General features: G+C 45.3%; 2 pseudogenes across 2 annotated transcripts in view; one reads left to right on the top strand and one right to left on the bottom strand.

Moving 5' to 3' along the window:
• Positions 1–619: 619 nt before the first annotated feature.
• Positions 620–1285, bottom strand: LOC310966218 (axin interactor, dorsalization-associated protein-like; annotated as a pseudogene). Its single transcript has 2 exons — positions 1265–1285; positions 620–1159 (listed from the first exon to the last, which is right to left on the bottom strand). The product of its transcript is annotated as an axin interactor, dorsalization-associated protein-like (transcript).
• Positions 1286–1389: 104 nt separating this feature from the next.
• Positions 1390–22761, top strand: part of LOC310966174 (dolichyl-diphosphooligosaccharide--protein glycosyltransferase subunit 1-like) — a 46036-nt pseudogene continuing 24664 nt past the window's right edge. The window contains exons 1-5 of the transcript in view: positions 1390–1632; positions 6704–6768; positions 17744–17889; positions 17981–18190; positions 18280–18472. The product of the transcript in view is annotated as a dolichyl-diphosphooligosaccharide--protein glycosyltransferase subunit 1-like (transcript). The remainder of the gene's footprint in view (positions 1633–6703; positions 6769–17743; positions 17890–17980; positions 18191–18279; positions 18473–22761) is intronic.

Genomic DNA, 22761 nt, shown 5'->3' on the forward strand with positions numbered 1-22761 from the left:
TGTTTAATATGCAACGTGTCCTAGAGGAGTACTTAACGCGTCCTAAACACGTGTCAAAAAGCGCGTTTGAAAGTCGGTCAGAACGCGTTGCGGGATGCGCAAAGTCACGCGCGAATTGTGGCACAGTTGGCATAACAGTCGGCCTGCCATAACAGTCGGCCTGCCATAACAGTCGGCCTGCCATAACAGTTGGCCTGCCATAACAGTCGGCCTGCCATACGAGTGAAGCATCCACTCCAATACCATCCAGCTGCAGCGCCGGAGCACAAGCCCCTCACTTGACACAAGCCCCTCACTTTACAGAAGCCCCTTGCTTGACGGAAGTGACTCAATATATATTTTTTAACTTTATTGAAAAAGTACAAAACATAGCAACAGTTAAAGGAAATCATTTTGCGATGGTGCGGAGTTCGATCAGCAGACACATTAGTATGGATTATACTATTAATATTTATTCATCTTCAGCCGCTTGTCCCTGTCGGGGTGCGGGGGGGCTGGAGCCGATCTAGCTTTTTTTATTTCATCTATTTAATTGGTAATAATTAAACATCAAAAAAGTCTTTATGGCACACTGAAACCATTCTGGACAGAACTCTGGGACTTTTTGCGGCAGGATGGATCAAAACATGCTGCCCTTTGCGTGTTTTTTATCAAGGCAGTGGCTGTGAAGATGGAGATAGAGGGGTTTCTTTGTTAGAAGCTGCAGTTTCTTCCTCTTGAAGTCTGTGGGCTTCTTGTACAGTTCCATGACAATGGGGCCCAAGGCAAAACATTTAGTGCCGGTGAACCTCTTTTTAGGTTTGTAATGCTTGAATTCAAAGAAGATAGCTGCTCCTTCTGGTAACTTCTCCACATGTCTCTGGATCTCAACGTCACACTGGAGTGAATGTAGGTGTCTTCCTTCCTGGAGGCCACAGGGGTGTCCTGCACTGGGTTCACATCTACACCGTTCAAATCTTTAACACCATTAGTCATGTATGGATTGATGCACTGCCCGGCATCTTTCAACACAGTTTTTTCAATCTTTAGTGTAAGCACCTACTCCTGCCGCAGCATCCTCCTTCTCCTCCTCCAGTTCCAGGTTCTCCTCTTCACCTGGAGCGAGAATTTTCCTTAAGGGCACTGGCTGCACGTCAAAGGGAAATTCTTTTTTAAACGTCTCAATTATTTTCCAAGCAGTGACAGCAGTGTCCTCAAATTCCCCGGTTTTAAAGATTGCTAGTTAGCTCGTAGTTACCAACACTATCAACATAGCAAAGCTTACTTTGTGTTTAAACGTCTCCATTATCTCCATCATTTTCCAAACAGTGACAGCGAGTATCCTCAAATTCCCGCCTACGTTCTGGTATCATACGTCACTTCCGTCAAGCGCACAATTTGATCCTAACCATGACCAAACAGTCGCCACTTCTGGCTCCTTGCCTGCTGCTTCGTCTGGCTGCTGTGAGCCCGAAGGTTTCAGCGAAAGGTCTGGTGAACGAGGAGGTGAAGAGGATCGTGGACCTGAGGACTCATCTGGCCAAGATCACCGCGGAGATCATGATGTCCAACCAGGGACACTCTGCCGTCAAAAGCTTCATATTTGCGGTGGAGGCGGACCTGGCCCCGCACCTGGCGTACATTGGAGCTTCGGTAAGTCTGACATAAGTTGCTTAAATAACGGCAACGCCTCTGACTGTAAACGGCTCGTTAGCTTTAGCCTGTTAGCCACATCATAGTAGTCTAGCTACTCATTTAATGACTCTGCACAATGTTGCTGCGCTCATATGATGCCGTTTCACCATATTGAGAGCGGCGATTTTGCGCATGTTATTTTCATGCTTCCATGCGATTATTCAGTTCGTTCATTGAATGCATGAAATCACAGCTACTTTTTATTTTTATTAACCTTTATTTATACAGGTAAAATCTCATTGAGACCAAGGGTCTCATTTGCAGGAGAGACCTGTTCAGGTAGGCAGCAGCAAAACACAAAGTTACAGACTAACTGAACATAGAGGAGACACAACACAGAACACAAACAGTAAAATAATGCAGTACAAACTGCAAAGGGCAAAGAACAAATTAAGTACAAGTGCAGACCCCCACAGACTGTCTCAACAGCCTTCCTACAAGCAGTTTGAAATAAAGCTGGACAGCTTCAGCCTCTGTTGGAGCTTGTTCCAGGTTGCAGGTGCAGCGTAGGGAAATGCCTTCTTGCCAAGTTCAGTACGGACTGACGAGATGGTAAACGAGATGAAGTCCAGGGACCGGAGGCTGCGATCGGTCTTTTTCCGTACCAGATACATTGACAAATAAGAGGGGAGCAGTCCGATAATGGATTTATAGATAAATAGATACCAGTGAGTGGTTCTGCACATGGAAAGTGAAGACCAGCTGAATGGTGCAAAAGCAGACTGCAAGTCAGTGAACACCTGGCCAACAGAAAATGCACAACAATAGACAACAGTGTCGTCAGCATAAAGATGTGCAGATGCATTAATATTTTGGCGCACCTCATTTATATAGATGGTAAAGAGAGTTGGTCCTAAGACAGAACCTTGCGGCACACCGTTTACAGTGTTTAGGAACTCGGAGCAAAGGCCATCGGACTGCACACACTGTTTACGGTTGGAAAGGTAGTTAGAAAACCAGCCAACTGCATGGTCTGACAATCCAATGGTGGACAGTCGCTGACTCAAAATCCTGTGATCGACTGTATCAAATGCCTTTGAAAGATCGATAAAAAGAGCAGCACAATGTTTCTTGGCATCCATGGCTACCAACATATCATTTATCACCTTAATGGCAGCAGTTGCAGTACTATGCTGCTTTCTAAAGCCATAATAAAAAAGGAGATAAAATATTGTTCAGGCTCAGGTAATCCTTGCCCTGGTCATTCACCAGCCTTTCAAGCACTTTTGCTAAAATAGAGAGCTTACAGATGGGTCTGTAATTATCCAATAAAGTGCTGTCACCCCCTTTCAGGAGACGGAGCACAAAGGAGGTTTCCCACACTGGAGGTGCCAGTTCATCTCCTGGGCACTGCCGAGCAAGGCACCGAACCCCCAACTGCTCGGGGCGCTGGTCACTGGCAGCCCCCTTGCTCTAACATCTCTCCATTAGTTGCATGTATATAGGTCCTGTCTGTTCATGTGCATGTATTTCGGGCCTGTGTGTGTGTGTGTACAATGAAAAAATAGAGTGAAAATTGAATTTCCCCATTGCGGGACAAATGAAGGAATTCTTCTTCTTCTTCTTCTATAGGGTTGGAGTCAACAACAATAGTGGGAGGCAGCTCTGAGGAGCAGGTATTGGCTGAAAGAGATTTTATGGTATGCCAAAATGTCCTGGGGTCGTTTAAGTTGTCTGTAGTCTGTGATAAATAGTACTCTCGTTTAGCTACCCTAATAGCGCTGGTGCAGCTGTTACGTGCTTGCCGAAAAAGTAGCCAGTCCGCCTCAAGCCCCGACTTCCTTGCATTGGCCCAGAGCTTATTTCTCTTGTGTAAGAGACCCGTAAGTTCAAGTTCAGCAGTGAACCCGGGGCTCTCTCGTCCCTTCACCCTGAACCGACGAAGAGGAGCATGTTTGTCCATAAAATAACTAAAACTGCCATAAAAATATTCCCATGCAAGATTTAAATCATCAATTAGTAAAATACGATCCCAGTTAAAATGATAAAGATCATGAAGAAAAGCTTGTTCAACAAAGTTCTTCAGATTTCTTTTAAGAACAATACGAGGCTTAGTGCGCGGGATTTTAATGTCCCTAACAGCAGGGATCACACAATGGTCACTCATATCATTGGCAAAAACTGCTGTAGCAGAATATTTATGTGGCATATTGGTAACTAAAAGATCAATAAGAGAAGATTTGGTTGGGCATTTGGGGTTAAGATGCGTGGGGCTTTTAATGATTTGTGTAAGGTTAAAAGCTAAACACTGGGCCTTTTAAAGGATCAGACACTGGTGAAGACCAGTCCCAATTAAAATCACCCACGAGAACAATTTCTTTGAATTTCAGTTCAGATAACAGCTGCATTAAAGAGGATAATGTCTCATCAGTGGCAGAGGGGGGCCTGTAGCAACCAACAATAGTTAGGTGTTGACCACCAGACAAGCAATACTTAAAGCTATAATTTCAAACTGTTTACAAATTGATTTGGCAAGCAAGATTTGTGCAGTAAGACTGGATCTGACATATATTGCCACTCCACCGGGCTTATTAGGACGATCAGAACGGAAAATATTAAAACCCTGAATTGCTACATCCTTGTCCAAAACAGATATAGAGAGCCAGGTCTCAGAAATGACAATTACATCTACACCGGTCGACTCAACCCAAATTTTCAGCAAATCCATTTTAAGGTTAGAAAGCAGACTGCGAGCATTTACATGTATGATATGCAGACCAGTCACATTCTTAAGATCTGATGCCGTGCTACATGTAACTGGGGGACCGGATTTGCATGAATTCCAGATAGCAGAAGAAGCCTAAAAACTAAACATTTCCGTTAATGCTCAGAACAATTGAGCCATTACAGGAATTTATAGTATAGGCCCTTTCTCGTATGGCACCTGTGTGGTTCCATAACTCATTGGGGAAACAACAAATATCCAAACCGCCCAAGCAAGCGAAATAATCGGACCGAGCTATATTTAAATGTAATAGCCGATCAGCTGGCTCAGGTCCAAGTGAGAAAGTTGCACCACTTGTGATGAACAGCTGCAGGCACAAAGAGTCTGGAATCCCCACCCCAGGACCTAGCTACTAGCTACTTGGCTGATAAGGCTACTATTTAGCCAACGGTAGCTAGTTTTTCAACACTTAACGTTGCATTGCTAAGTGCAGGGTATCACCTTAATCCACATTAGATCAATTAATTTTGAATCGCAGTGAATGTGAACTTCCGCAGCGCTGCACGCTCTGTTAGTGGCTGAAAGAGACGTATGAGCTGCGCAGCTCACAGCCGTATGTGACTGTGCAGGCCTGCCCCCCGTCTCTGTATGTATGAAATTGTAACAATATTCTGTTTTTCCTTGGCATAATAATAATAATGTAGCCGGGCGTTAGGGGTTCGCCTATACTGTAGTGATATAAAAACAATAGACAGGATAGCGTGTCCATCGATGCAACTCTTCTCCACTTTATTTTTCAGAACGAGAGACACACAACACCAGCGGTAAAACCACGCAAAACGTCCGCCGTACACTGTATTTATACAGAACCTCTACCTGCTTTAGAGGCAGTTTGAATCATCTGCATCAGTGATCTTACACAGCCTGGAGTGTTTTGTGTGTAGCTAGTAGCTACTAGCGTGATTTGTGTGTAGCTAGTAGCTACTAGCGTGATTTGACACAGACAAGCAGACACACACACTAAATTATTATGCCTACCACGCCATGTGAGGGCTACACAGTCCTTCAAAAGGCCAACAAAAAGATTGCTGACCTGAAAGAAGACATCCGTCGCCTCTCCAATGAACTGAAAAAGAAGGACTCACTCCTGTCCGGTTTCATGGAAGTAGCTTCACAGCACTCCAAACAAATCAGTTTCATGGAAGTAGCATCTCAGCAGTCCAAACACATCACTTCCCTCAACGCAACTATCCAGGACACCACCATCAAATGGGACCCTGTCGCCAACCTTCAACATTCTTCCTACTCAACTCCTAACCATCAGGAGTCATGGGCTGAGGTGGTGGTCCGTGGTGGGACCAGTCGGGCGGTCCGGTCTGCATCGCCACCGCACCTGGACCTCTCCAACCGCTACAAGGTACTGTCCGATGACGCCACGGCCCAACCAGGTGACCTGGCTGTCGCTCCGACATCGGCCGACACTGTCACCTCACCGCGGGAAATTAGTGTCCAGGCGTGCAGCCACTCCACCGTGAGGCCGGATCGACGGCCACTGACCAAACCAACATCGTCTTCTCGCTGTAAGATGTTAAGGGACGCTGTACTCAGACGGTCTGGACGTCTTCCTCACACTGAGCCGACAGAGGATCCTCCTTCTGGGTTCAAGGCCCCCGGACCCCCGTCACATCACACACCTGCCGAGCCTGACCACGTCCAGCCGGTGACCACCGGCGTGCAGGCGGGTCGCGCACCTCGAGACCACGGGAGTCCTCCGCCGTCACCTCCCCGTACTCGCCCCCTCTTCTCCCCGACCACACAAAGGCTCCTGTCTGCCCGGGTTGGGGTGGTCTCTGTGGCGGTGCTCCCTGTGACCTTGGACTGGGATCTCTCCCAGTGTGGTTGGCCCCCCAAAGGTAGCTTCCTCTAGCCTCCTCTGTACCTCAGGTCTCGCTGCCCGGCTATGTCTCTGTAGTGACAGCTAGTGTTTGTGTAGGTGTGTGAATGAACATATTTATATTTGTGTATGCCCCTATGCATGATTATGGGAGGGTTGGGTTCTTTTAACTTTCTTCTCCTGATTTTATTTGATGTTTCTCTTTCTCTGTACAGTTCTGTAAGGCACTTTGCGATTCATTTCTGTATGAAAAGCGCCATATAAATAAAGGTTGATTTGATTTGATTTGAACTCAGAGGGACACACCTCCTTTCCACACATAAACACAGAACAGTCTGTTACAATAATAAGATATGCACGGTTTATTCAAGGAGCTATTATCTATTGCATTATAGACCTTTCATTCGTGCTGTGTTGATGTTGAACGTGTTTTTCAGAGAGAGTATGCTCAAATCAGCATTTTTCCACAGGTGAAGGGTGATGAGGAAGAGGATGGCACACTTGAACTCCAACATACAACAATTCAGGGCCAAAGGTAAGAGACTGGACTTACATTGTCATCTAAACAGACTCTCATGCCTCTATAAACAACTTAAGCGATGGAGAATATACTTTTCATGATACTCTGAGCTTCTCTCCTCTCTATCTGTACCATTCATGTCTCATCAATGCATGTTACTAATTCAGCTTCTTCCCCGGAGCTGTTTGTGCTTTGTCGTCTCGCAGGTCTCTGCTGATCGTGGTGGTGCCTGCTGCCGTGGTCCTACATGACGCTTCCTGCTGCTATTATCACTGTTACTCATATATACTATCACTAGTTTAATAAACTATAAAATTTGTAGCTGTATCGTAGCTGCTATTGCCACTACTCATCATTGATCATGTTTGCCACCATAATTATTATCATTTTCATATTGTCACCTTAGCTGTGCTTGTTTCTACTATTCTGTTGTATTAACTGTCTTAACATATGCGTTTTATTCACATTACTATAAATATTATTATAGTTACTGTTAGGCTTTGCTTGCATCTCTGGAAGTGTGTCTGTCTGTCTCTCTCTGTCCTTCTGTGTGTCTTTTCTCTCTTTCTCTCTCCTTTTCTTCCTCCCCAACCGGTCAAGACAGATGGCCGTCCTCCACAGAGCTGGGTCTGTCTGACGTTCCTACCTGTTATAGGGAAGGTTTTTCGTTGCCACCATACTCTACAGAGGAATTGTTGGGTCTATGTAAATCATAAATAAGTCATTGAGTGTGGTCTTTACCTACTCTGTAAAGTGTCCTGAGATAACTTTTGTTATGATTCGACACTATAAATAAAATTGAATTGAATTGAATTGAGAAAAACAAGTGTTTTACATTAAGCCTATGAAATACAAGACCAACATTGTTGTCCATTTCTCCAGCGAGCAACAACACAAGCTTTTCTGTAAAACTAGTCCAGTGACTTTTTCTATGAAAACAAATGGGTTTATTATTAAACAGTTAAAAAAACATTTAGGTCATTTTGGCACGGTTTTTCATGTGGGGGAGAACGGGGTAATGTGCGACACCCCTTGTATCTAGGCAACAGAACACATTTGTGGTCATGTGACTATTATGTTTTCAAACCCCTCCCATTTCCCATTGGCCATGAAGGAGAGGACCTCATTGTGCTGTGGTACGCATGTTTTTTTCACAAAAATATATTTTTTGCATGTTAAAGTAAATTTTCTTGCTGTCAACTTACAGTTTTTCTCAATTGCTAAAACACTAAACCCTGTTGTCTGAACCAATTTCTCTGTTGCCTGAACACACTGATTGAATCAATCACTCTTTTGGCAAAACCATGAGCACTTTTCACCTGTTTAGACACAACTTACCAACACATTTTCATTGTGATTCACATGTGCTGCATAATGGTGAGCACAGGTGGCAAAAGTCAAACACAATTAAAGCACGGTTGTCACTACTTGAACACAACAACTCAAAATTGATAACACTAATGATGTGAGGGAATATATAAAGCCAATTCAGAGAGCACTGATTTGTGAGGCACTACAATGGATAGAAATCTAAGAGGAAGAGTTTGTGTGAGAGCAGGTCGAGGAGGTCAAGGTGGTCAAGGTGGTCAAGGTGGTCAGCGAAGACAAAGAACAGTAATATCTGATGAAATCAGAGCTACTGTGATTGACCATGTTCTTGTCCATGGTATGAGCATGAGGGAGGCCGGACAAAGTGTACAACCAAACATCGCTAGATTCACTGTGTCCACCATAATCCGAAGATTTAGAGTAGAGAATAGGTAATTATATTTTTTGACATTATAGTAAAGTATGTACATGTTGAGAGCAAATTACTGTATGACATATTACAGTATATACTGTACCACAGTATATACTGTAAGTAAATATATGTTTCAGTACATCACTGTGCCAATGTACTGTAGTATTGTAATGGAGGGTTAGTCTAACTGTCTGTAGTATTCCATGTATATTTTTTGTAACTGCATGTTCTCTTTTTGTAGAATTAAAAGACTGTCACATAAGGGTGTGAGGACAGGTATGTTCTCCCCACACCAAGAGACCCTAATTGTTGATATGGTTGTTGATATGGTCCGTGAGGAACTGTACACAAGTGGCAAATGCATACGGTTTCTGTTTGTTTTGAACAAATAATATGTGTACTGTAAATGCAAAAGATCTTTGTTTTTTGTACTGTACAAGTGCTACATGTTAATGCACAAGATTTCTGTTTTTTGTCTTTGTGTAAAGTGCTAAATGCAAGTTTTTTGTTTTGCAACATGCATTCAGCTTCATGTCCTGAGCATTGTGTTTTCTATTTTTCTATGTAGTGTTTAGTGGCTGCTCAGTAGTGTTTTTAATTTTGATTGACTTGGGGCACGATTTGACAACAAAGTTCAGTTTTGGGCACAGATTGAACTGTTTTGAGGTGAAAGTTTGGTTTTGCAAGAAGAGTCTGAGGTTTTGTGAACGTAGCTTGAAAATTGGGGTTTGTTTTCAAAGTTCAGAGAAATGGAGAGAAGCGTTCAAGAAATGTGTCTTAGCAATCGAGAAAAACTGTAATCGACTGTTGTGCCAAAGCCAACTGATTCAGGTAGAAAAATGTATGTCATATATGTTGATGGACTACCAACATATAAAACCATGTGATGATGCTAGCTGAAGATTAAACTTGATTGCTAAGAGAGGTTGTTTTTTCTAAAATGGTGGTGGGCACAACCATGAGCCTGTGAATGTTCTCCTTCGTCCAGGTCATCGTTATCCTCAAAGCAATTTCAGTCAAAAACAACTGGACTGGTTGTTTGTCTAGGAAGACGTTTCACCTCTCATCCAAGAGGCTTCATCAGTTCATGTACGCATCTGACCAGGCTGGGACTGGTCCAACTAACTGGTGTGAGATCCAGGTATTTAACCTCTCACAAGGCCGATGATGTCACTGAAACCCTTTGTGCTCCAAGTGCCCACGCCCGTCGTTAGAGTGACAGTCGTTGGTGGGCAGTTGGTTTCGACTTCGTTAGTGCTCCATTGAATCTGAACGACAGTCGTTGGGGTCACACAGGGCCATGTGTGAACAGTTGTCCATTGAGGTTAGATTGTTGAATCTCCTGGGAAGGACTGAAAGGGCAGCATTGTAAATTGGAGATAAGTGGTTTCTCAGACCTCCTCCGCGATGGTTTCTCCACTTTAGCATAAATGGCTTCTTTTACTCCTCTTTCAAACCATTTGTCCTCTCTGTCCAAGATTTGGACATTGCTGTCGTCAAAGGAGTGGGCTTTCTCCAGGCCTGAGGAGTTAGCTCTCCTGTGTTGGGCCATGCGTTTATACAGTGGTTGTTTTGTTTCTCCAATGTAAAGATCTTTGCATTCCTCGTTGCATTGGACAGCATAAACCAGGTTGCTTTTGTGGGAGTGTGGTGTTCTGTCTTTCGGATGTACTAGTCTCTGTCTGAGTGTGTTGCCGGGTTTGAAATACACAGGGATGCAGTGTTTGTTGAAGATCCTCCTGAGTTTCTCCGATACCCCAGCCACATATGGGATGACTATGTTGTTTCTCCTGTTATCTTTTTCTTTCTCAATCACTTTGGTTCTCTTTCTGGAGGCAGCTGCCGTTTTAACAAAGGTCCAGCTGGGGTAGCCACAAGTTGTGAGGGCGCCTCTCAGGTGCTTGCGTTCTTCCCCTTGAGCCTGTGAGCTAGTGGGTACGTTATCAGCTCTATGATGCAGTGTTCTGATAACGCCAAGCTTGTGTTCCAAAGGGTGGTGAGAGTCAAACAGTAGATATTGATCCATGTGAGTGGGTTTTCTGCATACCCCTATGTGGAGGCTCCTGTCATTCTCCATATGGACGTCACAGTCCAAGAAGGGCAAGCTGTTGTCCTTAACTTCCTCTCTGGTGAACTTGATGTTTCTGTCCACTGAGTTGATATGTTCAGTAAAAGTTTGCACCTCTTTGGATTTGATCTTAACCCATGTGTCGTCCACATATCTGAACCAATGGCTTGGGGTTACTCCTTTGAAGGAGTTCAAAGCCTTGTCCTCTACCTCCTCCATGTACAGATTTGCCACAATAGAGGATACTGGTGAACCCATGGCACAGCCGTGTTTCTGTCTGTAAAAAATGCCATTGAACTGGAAATATTTGGTATTCAGGCACAAATCCAGAAGTTGGCAAATGTGGTTTGGTTTGAGATTTGTTCGGTTTAGTAAGGAGTTGTCCTGTGTGAGCCGCTCTCTTACCGTGGCCAAGGCCTCCATGGCTGGAATACAGGTGAACAAGGAAGTCACATCGTAGGACACCATGGTTTCATACGGATCCATTTTTAGGTCTCGGACTTTGTTCACAAAGTCTATGGAGTTTTGGATGTGGCGTGGGGTGTTTCCCACCAGTGGTGCCAGAATATTGGCAACATGCTTGGCAATGTTATAAGTGACGGAGTTTATGCTGCTGACAATGGGCCTGAGCGGGGCCCCTTCTTTATGGATTTTTGGGAGTCCATATAAGCAGGGGGTTGAGTCCTGGGGGTAAAGCCTGTAATACTGTGGTTTGCTAATGACTCCTTCTTTTTGTAGTTGTTGTAGACACTCTATCACCTTCTTTTTGTAGCCGCTGGTAGGGTCTTGTTTCAGAGTTTCATAAGTGTTAGAGTCACTGAGTAATGCAGAGATCTTTGCCTGATAATCAGTTGTATTGAGAACAACTGTGCATCTACCCTTGTCTGCTGGAAGGATAGTGATGCTGTGGTCTTTGCTCAGTGCCGTTTCTGCTTTTCTCTCCTCAATGACATGACACCAAAAGAGGTACCCGTTGTGGAGTTGATTGTCGCTACGGAATCGGCTATAAAGAAAAACAACCTTAATGGAACTGAGGCTGAACAGCTAAGGTTGAAAGTGTCAGCAGCGTTGTCCCAGCCTAAGGTCCCCCCATCCAACCTCAAAATACAGCCTTCAATAAAACTACAGTTTGGGAGTTCTTTGACAATTTGGCTGCAGTGATGGACAGGTGATAGAATAAATTCTTAGTTGAAAATGTTTTTGGAGGCTTTACCTGTAAGATTTGATTTAAATTCTGATATGGTAATTCCCTTGCCTCTCATCTTTAACAGGCATACATTCCCTCCACACATGATCTTCAATGTGGATAAAACAGGCGTATTTACAGTACAAAAGCCACAATAGGTAAGCTATACATAATACATTAGAGAGCACCAGACTGATACTGAGTGGCTTGTGATAATGGCCAGCTAGCTGTAGACAGAATGCTGACACTAATGCTATGAGTAATGTTGCAAACCTGTGAACTGGAAAAAATGAATGGACTGATAAGAAATACAACGTACCTTTAGACCAGTAGTAGCCTACTGATTACACATACCATTGAATCTAAACTTTCTATTTGATTCAGGTTGTGACAGAGAAAGGAAAAAAGCAAGTTGGTCCTGTCACAACGACTGAGAGTGGAGAACTGGTGACCGTGGTGTGTGCAGTATATGCTGCTGGGAATGCCACACCTCCCATGTTTGTCTTCCCCAGAGTTAAGTGTAAGGACTGCTTCATGATAGGAGCACCTCAGGGAGCCAAAGGTACCTCCACCAGAACGGGATAGATAAATGAAGACACCTGGGCTGAGTTTCTCGATCACCTGATACACCACACTAACTGCACACCTGACCGTCCCATGCTGCTAATCCTGGATAATCTTAAAGCTCACATCTCACTTAAGGCAGTGGACATAGCCAACGATATTGTTCTGCTCACCCTCCCAGCCCACACATCCCATCGCATGCAGCCTCTGACGCGAGAGAACTAACCCTGGCAAAACAGTCTCCATCTACCAGATTGCAGGACTCGTGAATGAGGCCTTCATATCAGCAGTGACACCACGCAACATCACCTCTGGATTTAGGTCCACTGGGATTTTCCCATATAACCGATATATACCATCCATGGTATCAGACCGGCCAAACCCTGAGCTGCAGATGATCTGGATGGTCCACCCTCTGCAGATGATTCAACCCCTGCAGATGATCCGGATGGTCCACCCCCTGCAGATGATACACCTGCTAAAGATAATTCACTCGCTGATGCAAATCCATCCACTGCTTTTGGTCCACATGATTGTGTCTCCTCGTGAAATCCTACCACTTCCCAAATGTCCCCCAAGAACACAAACCAAACGAAAGCGTGTGAAGACCGCCATCCTAACTGATACTCCTGAGAAGCAGGCAATTGAAAAGGATTATAAAGAAAGACAAAAGAAACTGCCAGGGAAAAGGCAAAATAGCAAAGAAAAGGGAAACCGAAAAAGAAAGCAACCAAAAAGAAAATCCTAGTTAGCAGCTCTGAGGAGAGTGATGATGTCCCACTTGATAATATGTCTGACGAAGAGAGCTCTGAGGATGAGAGAAATGATCCAGGAAACACAGATTTGTCCGTGGGTGACTTTGCCATAGTTAACTTTGCAACCAAACACAGGAGTGTCCGTTACATTGGCATGGTTGAGAAAGTTGAGGGTGACGAAATACTTGCACAATTTCTCAGAAGAATCCAGGGAAACACGAAAGTGTGGGAGAGACCCACATTTGATATAAAGGAAAATTATGTGGCACATGTTCCCAAAAGTGATGTGGTGAAGAAGCTGCCTCAACCTAAAAGGCCTGGAGGAACCACACGGAGAGAGCAACTCTTCATCTTCCCCTGTAACCTTCAGGGCTCGAATGTAGAGTAGGCCTAGTTTTAGAGTGACAGTATGCTGATGTTCTAATCCAGGTGGGTTTAGTCCTGTGTTCTGAGTCCCAGGATGTTCTAGCTGGTTCTGATTCCTTCCTTTGCTCTGATGCCCAGATACTAGCTGTCTCTAAGGGTCCTGTGTTCCCCACACCAGTTCTATCTGTCATTTAGAATAGAATAGAATAGAATAGAATAGACTTAATTGATCCCACAGCGGGGAAATTCACGTGAGCAGTAGCTTACAACACAGACACAGACAACACAGACCCTTAGTTTACATAAGGTAAACAAAGATAATTAAAAATAAAATAGAAGATAAAAATTAAAAATAAGAATAGAAAATATACTATATACAATATACAACAATTTACACTATGTGTCATAAATATGAAGTGGAAAAACTACAGTGGATGGAAATACTAAGTACAGATGTTACAAATATGCATTACAAAAGTGACTTGTGATGATGTGGAAGTGTAATTGCACATGGGTGAATTGACAAAATAAACATAACAATCATTACAAATTATTATTGTGCAGTCTGACTGCGGTCGGGATGAACGACCTGCGGAAGCGTTCTTTTTTGCATCTCGGATGCAGCAGTCTGTGGCTGAAGGAGCTGCTTAAGGCTCCCACAGTGTCATGGAGGGGGTGAGAGGTGTTGTCCATGATCGATGTTAGTTTGGATAACATCCTCCTCTCACCCACCTCCTCAATGGAATCCAGGGAACAGTCTAGGACTGAGCCAGCTCTTCTGATCAGTCTGTTTAGTCTCTTCCTGTCCCTCTCTGAGCTTCCACAGCCCCAGCAGACCACCGCATAAAAGATAGCAGACGCTACCACAGAGTCATAGAAGGTCCTCAGAAGTGCCCTGCACACTCCAAAAGACCTCAGTCGCCTCAGTAGATGGAGGCGACTCTGGCCCTTCTTGTACAGGGCGTCGGTGTTGTGGGACCAGTCCAGTTTATTATTGAGGTGAACACCCAGGTATTTGTACTGCTCCATCTTCTCAATGTCCAAACCCTGGATGTTCACCGGTGCTGTTGTGGGAGCCTTCCTGCTGAAGTCCATCACCACCTCCTTCGTCTTGCTGGCGTTGATGAGCAGATGGTTTGCCTCACACCAGGCGACGAAGTTGGCGATGACGTCTCGATACTCCAGGTCGTCCCCCTCGGACACCCGTCCAACGATGGCTGTGTCGTCGGAGAACTTCTGGAGGTGGCAGCTGTTGGTGTTGTGGCTGAAGTCTGAGGTGTACAGTGTGAAAAGGAAGGGAGCGAGCACCGTACCCTGCGGGGCCCCTGTGCTGCAGACTACCACATCAGACACAAAGGTCTCAAAGCCTCACGTACTGCGGTCTGTTGGTGAGGTAGTCGATGGTCCATGCAGCCAGGTGACGGTCGACTCCCGCCCCTTCCAGCTTCCCCCTGAGCAGCGCTGGCTGGATTGTGTTGAAAGCACTGGAGAAGTCGAAGAACATGACTCTCACAGAGCTTCCGGCACTCTCCAGATGTGTCAGGGACCTGTGCAGCAGGTAGATGACAGCGTCATCCACACCGATGCCAGGCCGGTACGCGAACTGCAGGGGGTCCATCTCACTGTCCACAAGGTGACGCAGGTGGGAGAGTACGATCCTCTCCATGGTCTTCATCAGGTGGGAGGTGAGGGCTACTGGCCTGAAGTGGTTCGGCTCCCTGGGGTGAACAGTCTTTGGAACCGGAACCACGCACGATGTTTTCCACAGGAGTGGAACTCTCTCCAGACTGAGGCTCAGGTTGAAGATGTGCAGGAGCACACCGCTGAGCTGATCTGCACAGTCCTTAAGCAGTCTGGAGTTGATGCCGTCAGGGCCAGTAGCCTTCCTCGCCTTGGTTTTCCTCAGCTCCCTCCTCACCTGGTCTGTTGTTATGACGAGGCTAGGGGAGGGGCTGAGGGATGGGTAAGGGGGGAGGAGGTGGGAGACTTGGAGTGAGGATGGTGTAGTTGTTGCTGTTGGAGAGGCAGTGGGATGGAATGGGGGAGCCGACCAGGACAGCTGCTGTGGAGAAGGGGGCGAGGGGGAGCATGAGGGGGAGGGAAACGTGTCGCCATCGAATCTGGTGAAGAACTGGTTCAGCTCATTCGCCCAGACCTGATCACCTGATACAGGGCCCCTCCCACAGTCCTTGGAGTGGCCAGAGATGGTTTTCAGGCCTCTCCAGACCTCCCTGGCGTTGCTCCCCTTTAGCCGCTCCTCCAGCTTCCTCTTATAGCTGTCTTTTCCTCTCCTGATCCCCTTTTTCAGCTCCTTCTGCACTCTCCTCAGCTATTCCTTGTCCCCAGATTTGAAGACCATCTTCTTCTTGTTGAGTAGGTCCTTCAGATCTGGGGTCACCCAGGGTTTGTTGTTGGGAAAACACCGTACCCTCCTAGTAGGCACGGTGTTCTCCACGCAAAAATTTAGATAGTCAGTGATGCAGGTTGTGAGACTGTCAATGTCCTCCCCGTGAGGTTCACACAACACATCCCAGTCCGTGGTGTCAAAACAGTCCCTCAGTGCCATACTAGACTCCTCAGACCAGTTCTTCACACGCCTAATGGTGGGTCGTTGTTTGTTCACCATAGGAATGTATGCAGGGGACAAGTGGACCAGGTTGTGGTCGGAACGACCCAGCGGGGGGAGAGGTGATGAGCTGTATGCATCCTTTGTGTTGGCATACAATAGGCCCAATGTTCTATTGTCTCTGGTGTGACATTTCACGTACTGTGTGAAGGTGGGAAGAGTGGAGGACAGGGAAGCATCGTTGAAGTCACCAGAGATTAGCAAGAGGGACTGAGGGTGCGATGTCTGGTACCGCGATAATACAGTATGCAAGAGCTCACAGGCTGTTGCAGCATCGGCAGACGGGGGAATGTACACAGTTATCGCGATAACATGTGAGAATTCCCTCGGCAGGTAATATGGCCGGATGCTAACAGCTAGCAGCTCAATGTCCCTACTGCAGTACCGCTCCTTCACCCTGATGTGACCCGGGTTACACCACCTATCGTTTACAAACATCGCAATGCCCCCTCCCTTCCTCTTACCAGTCTCCTTCGCTTTCCTGTCCGCCCTCACAAGCTGAAATCCGTCCAGCGCAACGTGCGTGTCCGGCGTGAGATCGTTCAGCCAAGTCTCTGTTAGGCACATGATGCTACACTCCCGATACTCCCGCTGCAGCCTGGTGAGCGCCGAAAGCTCCTCCATCTTGTTGGGGAGAGATCTAACGTTCCCCATGATGATTGACGGAACAGATGGTTTGTACCGTCTCTTCCTCTGTCGGCGCTTCAGTCCGGCTCTGCAGCCCCGTCTCCTCCTCTTTAATTCCGCGGGGATCTCCGGTCTTTCATCGGGGAGTACCTGCGTGTAGCGCCATGCTAACAGCTGCTCCCTGCTGATGGTAATGGAGCCCTGGTTGTACAGGTCCGCTGAAACCGGGTTAAACAGTCCAAAACCAATAAAAAGAAAAATGCATAGTCTTAGAAGAAGTACATCCATAGGAGTACCCCTCCGACCTAGACTAGCGGCAAAAAAGACACGAAAAACGGACAAAAACACAACAAAACACAGAAAGACGAACAGAGCTACTGCTACTGGCTGCCACACGCGCGGCGCCATCTTGCCAAAGAATGGGGCAAGATGTTAATTAAAACATTTAACATTATATTATGTTGTATTTGATTTTGTATTTGATTTTGTTCAGAGTTACTTTCAAGTGTTCAGAAAAAAATGTGTTTAATTGACCAATCCCCATGATTCTGTTACTAGTCTGATTAGTTCTGGAATGTGTAGTTGTCAAGCTAGCTGTCAGGATTCTAACTGCTACAACAAGTGTTGCATGTTTCAGAGTCAGAAAAGGTAGTTGATCAGTTTACCTCCAGCTGGTTCACTTTACCCCCTTGAATTCTCTGGTCTGTCTCAGTTTACCCCTTAGCTGGGGTAAAGTGAAACACAAAACCACTTTTTTTAAAAAACAAATATATTTTCTCTGCCCTAAGTCCTAAAAACATTCTGATAATGTGTACATTTTACTCACATCGTTTTAGCTCACTAAGAGGGGAACAAATGTAAAAAATGTCTCACTTTACCCCACTCTCCCCTACAGTGTAAAGTAATAAAACCTTTCCCCTTCCTAAGAATTTCTCTTTTAAGAATTTAAAAATGCATTTTGACTTTCCTGTGAAGCTGGATTTTACAGCAGCAGCGTTATCATCATTATGCAAGTGTGTCTTACCCATGCTCCTCTCTCTCATATGTTCCCATATAGTGGAAGTTTTTACAAAGTGCAGCTGCCCTCCAATTGTTCTCCTGGCCTCCAAGATTGTAGAGACCTACACCAAGTTTGGTAACCCCAGCAAGAACGACGAGATCATTGAGTATGGGCCTTTCCGTGACGTGGCTCCATTCAGCGAGGTACAGCTTAGACCAGATTTGAAAAACTTCAACTGAAGCTGCAAGAAAGTTGGTAAAACATTCTCTGTTGTGTGTTCTCAACCGTCCACAGGATACAATGAAGATCCATTACGAAAACAACTAACCCTTCCTCACCATCAGTGTCATCACTCGAACCATTGAGGTCTCTCACTGGGGGAACATTGCTGTGGAAGAGACTATTGACCTGAGGCACACAGGAGCCATGCTGAAGGGGCATTTTTCTCACTACGATTATCAGCGCCAGTTAGACAGCGGCATCTCATCTGTCAAATCTTTCAAGGTGTTTTATTACACGTAAACCACTGTCTTCTGACATTTTTTCACTGTTAAGATGATGATGATGATGACTGTATACTTTCTCCTCAACAGACTTTTCTTCCGGCCTTGGCCGAGAACGTCTACAACAGAGATGAGATTGGCAACATCTCCACCTCCCATCTACAGGTTCTGGATCACTCAGTGGAGGTGGAGGTCAGGCCTCGCTTCCCCTTGTTCGGAGGCTGGAAGACCAACTACATCATCGGATACAATCTGCCCGGCTATGAGTACCTCTACACCCTGGGTGAGTTGACCTTTAGATACGGGCTGGGTATCGTTTAAAACCGCCGATACCAGTACCGTTACAGAAACCAAGTGTTACAGATACCAATAGAGTACTTCGATATCTATCATGTGAATGGAAGCATCTCGGCACTCCGAACTGCCAACTCTAATAAATACACACATTCTACTTCACTTCACCTCACCACAGGTTGTTGCTGCGGCAGTAGTGGGTCATTCGAAGAAAGCTTGCTTTAATTGACAGAGAAAAAAGCAAGATCAAAAATGATGGAATGCAAGGATTATTTGACTGGAAAAGTTTTTATACTACTTGGTACTGGGTTATTTCGGCCGATGCCTTAACCCATTTGCGACGGGAGGGACGTGGGAGTAAAAAACCCCTTTCCGCCAGAAGGGGCGCATGTGTGTTTCTCCCTTTGACGCCGGGAGAGACGTAGGCGTCACTTTGGTGGTTCCCGGGTTTGGGGCTTTTTCTCCGGACATGTGACCCAATTCCTGCATCGTAATTCGCTGGAATACACACGTGGGAATGCATTGTGTGTGTAGTCCGGTCTGCGAGAGAGGAAAGAGACGAAGGAGGAGTGGCAAATAGACAAGGGAGATGGGAGATTTTAGTGATGGAAGTGACATTGATGGTGCTGATTACAGCTTTGAAGAGGAAAACAGTATTAGATAGATAGATAGATAGATAGATACTTTATTCATCCCCTCAGGGAAATTCTGTGTCCCATAGCTCACAGTACACATAATACGTACACCATAAAAAAGACATTCAAAAATATTGACCTGAATAATGAGCCACCACCAGAGCCACTACTCAAGGCACAGTGAATGTTTCATCTGTTCCGAAATGAAGACAATGATTTGGCGGAGGGAGATTTCCCTGGATTTCAGGAAATGTGGAAAACCTCGCAGTACCACGACGCACAAAAAAAAGTTTTTACACGCGAGTCAGGACTGAAGATCGACTTGCCCGAGAATGCAACACTGTTTCAGGTGTTCTCCAAACTCTTTACTGGAGAGCTTTTCACGCGTCTTACAGAGACAAACCGATATGCACAACAGTGCCGTGGTGACGAGCCCCCTGGGGGTCGGACAAAATCAAACAGATGGACACCTGTTACAGTCACGGAAATGAAAACATTTATAGGGATGTGTATTGCAATGGGGATCATGAAGCTGCCCTTGAGAAGGGATTACTGGTGACAGAAGAGATGGCTGTTCCAGACCAATCTTCCACAAGCAATGTCAAGGGACATGATTTGGAGGTAACTTATTATTATTATTATTATTATTATTATTATTATAGTAATTACAGTTAGAGTCGTTCTTGTTGTTACTGTCTGCTATATACTGTATTGTTAAAATAATGTAATTGCAATGATCAGAATAATTGTTGTTGATTATGCTAATGATGATAGTTCAGTATCAACAGTTCAGTAGTTTTTTGTTCAGATACAATACACCAAGTGTAAACAGTGCAATATTGTATGTCTAAGCTTCATGTACAGTGCATTATAATTCTGTATGAATAATTTATGAATTATATATACATATATACACACACCCACACATACATTTGAAACCAGATGTTTAAATACACTATGCAAAACGACACATAACACATTTTTTCTCACCATCCAAAGTTAAATCAGACTAAACCTCTCCTGTTTCAGTTCATTTAGAATGAGTGTGAGATTTTCTTAGAGATTTTTATGTTACTTTCTTTGGGGTCAAAAGTTTACATACACAAAAAGTACTATGTCTTTAAACAGCATGGGGAAGCTCAGATGATGATGTCATGGCTTTGGAAGCTTCTGATAGGTTTACTGACAACATATTAGTTAAATGAAGGAGGTGGTAGCATCATGTTGTGGGGCTGTTTTGTTGCAGCAGGAACTGGAGCTCTTCATAAAATATATGGCATCATGAAGAAAGAACATTATGTGGAAATATTAAGGCAATATCTCAAGACATCTGCCAGGAAGTTAAAACTTGGGCGCAAATGGGTCTTCCAAATGGACAATGACCCTAAGCACACTGCCAAAAAAGTTAAAAAGTGGCTTGAGGACAACAAAATTAATGTCTTGGAGTGGCCATCACAAAGCCCTGATCTGAATCCGATCGGAAAATTTGTGGGCAGAAGAGGTGTGTGCGAGCAAGGAAACCAACAAACCTGGCTCAGTTGCACCAATTCTGTCAGGAGGAATGGGCCAGAACTCCAGCAGAGTACTGTCAGAAGCTTGTTGAAGGTTACCCAAAACGTTTGACCCAAGTTATGCAGTTCAAGGGCAATTCTACTAAATACTAAGGAAATGTATGTAAACTTTAGACCTTGAAGAAAGTTATTAGAAAAATTATCTAAAATATACTCTCTCTCATTATTGTGGCATTTATCAAAATGAAATAATTTTAATAATCCTAACTGACCTGAAACAGGAGAAGTTTAGTCTGGCTTAACTTCAGACAGTGAGAAAAAATTGTTATGTGTCTTTTTGAAGAGTGTATGTTAACTTCTGGTTTCAACTGTATATACATATTATATATACATATATAAACATTAAATATATCATTCATTCATTCATCTTCAACCGCTTGTCCCTGTCGGGTCGCGGGGGGGCTGGAGCCGATCCCAGCTGACATCGGGCGTGAGGCAGGGTACACCCTGGACAGGACGGCAGTCTATCGCAGGGCACATTATATACAGTATATACATGTATATAATTATTTGTTTTCATCCAAAGTAACTGACTATGCATTCTCATTCTCAGTCATCTCCACCTCCAGGACAATGAATGTGGTGATGTGGACCGTTCCGACAGGTTGTGGAAGATGAGGTGGTTTCTGAATTACCTCACCACTCAGTTCCAGGCACTCTACGAGGTTAACGGCTTTGTCACCATTAATGAGAGCATGGTAAAGTTGCCTTCCGACAATATTTTCCCCTCAAATACACGAAATGGGGCGTGAAGGTCTGGGTAATGGCTGAGAGCACCACAGGCTACGTCACAAACTTTAAAGTATACGCAGGACGTGAGGAAACACAGTAAAAAGGTCTAGCACACCGTGTTGTTATCGACCTAGCAGCACCCTACTTCGGCACTCACCTCTCAATTTTCATGGACGACTTTTATTCAGGAGTTGACCTCTTCCTTGCCATGAATAGTCATGGTCTGGATGCCTGTGGTACCATCCGTGCAAAGAGAAAGGGTCTTCCAAAAAATGAAATGCTCCACAGGCAAGCTTCATCAGGGAAACACAAGTTCAGAGTGTTTTAAAAGGACGATCTGACATTCTGTCTTTGGCAGGATACAAAAGCAGTAATCTCATCTCATCTCGTCTTCATCCGCTTATCCGGGGTCGGGTCGCGGAGGCAGCAGCTTTAGCAGGGGACCCCAAACTTCCCTTTCCCGGGCCACATTAACCAGCTCTAACTGGGGGATCCCGAGGCGTTCCCAGGCCAGTGTGGAGATATAATCTCTCCACCTAGTCCTTGGTCTTCCCCGAGGCCTCCTCCCAGCTGGACGTGCCTGGAACACCTCCCTAGGGAGGCGCCCAGGGGGCATCCTTACTAGATGCCCGAACCACCTCAACTGGCTCCTTTCAACGCTAAGGAGCAGCGGCTCTACTCCGAGTTCCTCACGGATGGCTGAACTTCTCACCCTATCTCTAAAGGAGACTCCAGCCACCCTCCTGAGAAAACCCATTTCACTCGCAACCTCGTTCTTTCGGTCATGACCCAACTTTCATGACCATAGGTGAGGGTAGGAACGAAGATTGACCGGTAGATCGAGAGCTTTGCCTTCCGGCTCAGCTCTCTTTTCGTCGCAACAGTGCGGTAGAGCGACTGCAACACTGCCCCCGCTGCTCCGATTCTCCGGCCAAACTCACGCTCCATCGTCCCCTCACTCGTGAACATGATCCCGAGATACTTGAACTCCTTCACTTAGAGTAAGGACTCATTCCCTACCTGGAGTAAGCAATCCACCGGTTTCCTGCTAAGAGCCATGGCCTCAGATTTAGAGATGCTGATCCTCATCCCAGCCGTTTCACACTCAGCTGCGAACCGATCCAGTGAGTGCTGAAGGTCACTGACCGACGATGCCATGAGGACCACATCATCTGCGAAAAGCAGAGACGAGATCCTCAGCCCACCGAACTGCAACCCCTCCCCACCACGACTACGCCTTGAAATCCTGTCCATGAAAATCACCAACAGGATTGGTGACAAAGCCAACCCCCACCGGAAACGAATCCGACTTACTCCCGAGGATCCGGACACAGCTCTCA

This window comes from Echiichthys vipera (assembly GCF_963691815.1).
Source record: "Echiichthys vipera genome assembly, chromosome: Y".
NCBI lineage: Eukaryota > Metazoa > Chordata > Actinopteri > Perciformes > Trachinidae > Echiichthys > Echiichthys vipera.